Source organism: Rhinolophus sinicus, chromosome 14 (assembly GCF_057876585.1).
Source record: "Rhinolophus sinicus isolate RSI-liver-muscle chromosome 14, RSI-T2T, whole genome shotgun sequence".
Taxonomy (NCBI): Eukaryota; Metazoa; Chordata; class Mammalia; order Chiroptera; family Rhinolophidae; genus Rhinolophus; species Rhinolophus sinicus.
Genome location: NC_142514.1, coordinates 180,238,338 through 180,242,549, shown reverse-complemented (window position 1 = coordinate 180,242,549; position 4,212 = coordinate 180,238,338). Strand labels below are relative to the sequence as shown.

The window sequence follows — 4,212 nt, the reverse complement described above, 5'->3', positions numbered from 1 at the left end:
ACAAAACCGTTCTGGGTTCTAAAAGCTGTGTCTCCTGGGTTTTACAAACAGATCACAGCCTGGCTGGGTTCTGGGTGTTTCCCGCTGTGGTTTCCTGGCCCAGCGCCAGGTTCATCCTGTGACTCCTTCCCTCGCTGGGGGCGGGGTTACGTGGCCACCAAGTTCATCCTGTGACTCCTCCCCTCTCTGGGGGGAGGGGTTACGTGGCCACCAGGAGCATAAAAGGAGGAGCTCAGGGCCCTCAGCTCCAAAGTGAGTCCCTTCCTCGCTGCCACACCGCACTCATCAGCCCACAGCCACTGCTGCGCCATGAAGCTGCTGACCGTCCTCATGCTGATCGCCCTCCCCCTCTCCTGCTTTGCAGGTGAGCACTGACACGGAGGGCGGGCTTCGCTTTGCAGGGTGTTGTCAGGGCCCCTGTGGACGACCTCCTGTTCCCCACAGCCCAGCACACAGCCTCTCATTTCTCCAGGGTCCTCGTTTTCATGTGTTTGGCTTCTCTGGGCTGTGGAAGCCAGGAAGGGGGTGCAAGGAGGCAGATGTTTCAGGCCTTGAAGGAAATCGCAGACCTGAGTTTACTCTCCTAGATGTGAGAACTCAAGACCGTTGACCATAATCTTTCTGAATGTGCGTCTCTCCTGGGATGTAAGATCACAAAGACCCTAGCTGTGCCCATAAAGGAATTCATACCTCTGTAAGTGAGCCCACTTTTGCATGCTTTCATCCCAGGTTCTGGCTGCCCGCTCCTTGAGGAACTGATAGATGATACAATCTCTCCTGAAGTGGGCGTTGATCAATTCCTCAAGCATTATGAAGACTTATAGATGATGAACCCACTGCAAACGCCCTAAAGGAAATGAAGCAATATTTTCTTAAGCAGGATGGTAAAACTGTGGACAACCTAAAAGTGATTGTGGTAATTTCGATTTCTTCTTTAAGTGTTTTGAACCCACTGGACAGGGCCAGCAGGCTCTACGTTTGTCACTAATTATGCCAAAGCAAGTGTCGACCATGATTTATTTCCCCGACTTTCACTGTTGGTGAGTGTGAATAACACTATCACACCAAGAAATCCATCCAAGGTTCAGTGCTGCTCTGTCTCTTTATTTTGTGGAATCTTTAGTGAGTGTAAATGAAAAGCACCTAGAGGGGGAAAAAAGCTTGGGCAAAAACTCCCCAAATAGTCAGCTTAGAAAATATCTGATTCTTAAGAAGACCTTCCTTCACTTGTACAAGTGATCTGAATAACAAATTTTTCTTGTTTGTAGATCAAATAGTCAAACATTTTAAACTTTATAATAGAGTCCAGAGAATTCGTTTTAAGGATTATTCCACACATCTTATCCACACAATCTAAAGTGCCCTTTCAAGCAATCGACATTTGTTAGTATAAAAGACTGAATCCCTGGCCACTAACTAAAGACCCATGAATGACACGTGCAGATGGTGGGCATGAACCCACCAGGGTGAGGGAATTGTTTAAAACAAAATCAGTAGTTTAACAATGAGATCATCTTTCTAATCATAATAGATTGGATTCGTTTTTATGTAGAGTTTTTCTGTTTCCTAATGTAACAATTAACACATTCCAGGGTAGACAATTTAGAAGTATTGCCAAAGCACAAACATATAAGTGTACGTCACTAAGAAGATTCTGAAACAGGGTGCAACAGGAAACAACATTGAAGACATGATAAAAAAAAAAAAAAAAAGCCAGTCACAAAATACACATAGAGCATGACTCCACTTCTATCAGTTTTCTAGAGTAGCCGATGACTTGGAAACAGAAGGCAGAGTAATGGATTCCAGGGCTGGGTGGTGAGGAAATTGGGAGTGTTTAACGGGTGTGGATTGCACTTTAGCGAGATGGAAACGCCCTGTGGTCTGGTTGCTCTGCAAAGGGGATATTCTTAACGCTACTGAACTGTATATTGAAAATGGTGAAAATGGTATTATTTATGTCATGTGTATTTAAAATAATTGCATTTTTTAAAAAATGGAACGACTGCTGTATAGGAATATTTTCCTTAAAAACCTAGATTAGGGGCTGCCGGATAGTTCAGTTGGTGAGAGCACAAGCTCTCAACAACAAGGTTGCCAGTTCAATTCACAGATGGGACGGTGGGCTGCGCCCCCTGCAACTAAAGATTGAAAACGGCGACTAGACTTGGAGCTGAGCTGCACCCTCCACATATAGATTAAAGGATATGACTTGGAGCTAATAGGCCCTGAAGGAACACACTGTTCCCCATATTCCCTAATAAAATTTTTAAAACAAAACCTAGATTACACAAATCAGTCGGAGTGCACATCTCTGATATTTTGTGGCCCAGAAAGGATACGATGGAGGTATCAGACTGTGTTCTGTATTTCTAACATGTAAGGTCATACAGGAGCTCTAAAACTTCACATGTCATCATATTTCAGCCGAGATACTGAAAACTGGTAACACTGCATAATTTTGTTAGATACATTATTTCAAAGAACAGGAAACGTGAGATAAAATTATTAAAGGGACCCCTGGGGCTGCGGTTGGAGAGACCTGGAAATACCAGTCCTCTTAGCTATCAATTAATGTATCCTGAACAATAGAATAAATGAGGAGATAATTCTGATTTTACTTCCAGCGCTATCTTTCTTGAATGTCAGATGTGTGTAGACAAATCCAAGAAAACAATGAGAAGAAATGTTTGGTTTTCCAGAGTTTCCTCTTATGAGGAATTGGAATGGAGGTGATATCTCTGTTTTGTTTTCCAGGACACAATATATAGCAGTGGCTGGTGTGCTGACTATTAAATTTCCACAAACCTTCGGCTCAGACGACTGCAGAGAATGATCATAACGGAGTGTCTATTGGTAGAAACCACAACTTATGTTTCTTTTTTTTGTCTTTTGATCTGCAAACGGCAAGACAATTGTTGAAACCTCAAATACATTTTCATTTCAATAAAGTATCTGCAAACCTAAAGTTCTTTTCTTGTGATCTGATGAAAATGGAGGCTTTAGAGAGACTCACACCACACACGCGTGTGCTCGCACACACGCACACACACTCACACCCATTATTTATGAAGAGCTCATGGTGCAGGACTACAGACTCTGAGCAGCACGCTGTTCCTCACCACCTGTAGCCCAACATCGACCCTTCTCTGGAAACTGATTTTCCTCCCCTCTCACCCCATTTTCGGGATGATCTCTGCCTTGCTCAGGCCCAAGGTCCTGGTGGCTGCGACAAGCTCAAGTTCCCACATGTCCTTCAGTCCCTGTGTCCATGCTGAGCCCTGCTCACCATGGCCAGGCTCTCTGTGTCCCTGGCCTGAGTGTGCAGGGAGGGGAACAGCCAGCGAGAAAGGGGGCTCAGGCAGAGCAGGGATGAATCCTGTCTGCATCCTAAGATTGGATCTATATCCTCAACTGGATTGTTAAAATCTTTCATTACAAAGTTACTTACTATACCCCTCTGTGCCCATAACACCAAACCTCAGGAAAAACGCTTGTTTGTCTGTGTCCCAGGAGAGTGGCCATTTAGGTGCTAATCAATGAACAGGACCCATACACACCTGCTTCATCCCTTTCACACCCTCAGCTCTACCACTTCTCCAGCCTTGTGGGCTGTTAGGTAAGATTCCATAATTACAGTTTCCTTCCTTTATCATAAGCCTCAGAGAATCTTGATCCTTAATGGAACACAAGTTCTTCTCATTGTTTCCCTCACTGTCCATCCTTTGACTGTGTCCTCCTGTGACCAGTTCTTACAATCATGGTCATTCACTCATGAACTTCTTGTTGGACACACATTTGTATCAGGCACTGCTCTTGGCATCAGGATACATCAGTGAGGAAAACAAACAAAAATGCCTTCCCTCAGGATGCTTATATTTTATCAAGGGGAGAGAAAGAATGAAGGGAATAAAGAGGTAAATTAAAAAGTATATTGGGAGGTGATAAATACCACAGAGGAAAATAAGAACAGGAGGAAGGGTGGGGGTGCGGTTTTAATTAGGATGGACAGGGAAGGGCTCACTAAGTCGTGATGTTTCAGCCCAGATCTGAAGGAGGTGAGGGAGAGAGTGCGAGGCGTCTGGGAGATGAGTATTCCAGGAGGAAGGACACTCCAGGATGTGATCCTAGAGCTCTCTTTAGTTTTTCCATAAACAGGTGTCAGCTTTAATTATTCCATGGCCAATATTCCAGGACACACAGATTAAGGTA

At 44.2% G+C, this 4,212-nt stretch overlaps 1 long non-coding RNA gene across 1 annotated transcript; it reads left to right on the top strand.

Annotated features, from left to right (window-relative positions):
* Window positions 1-226: 226 nt before the first annotated feature.
* Window positions 227-2,956, top strand: LOC141572472 (uncharacterized). The gene is made up of 3 exons (XR_012497820.2): window positions 227-364; window positions 730-916; window positions 2,758-2,956. It is a non-coding gene; the product is annotated as an uncharacterized LOC141572472 (long non-coding RNA).
* The last annotated feature ends 1,256 nt before the right edge of the window (window positions 2,957-4,212 follow it).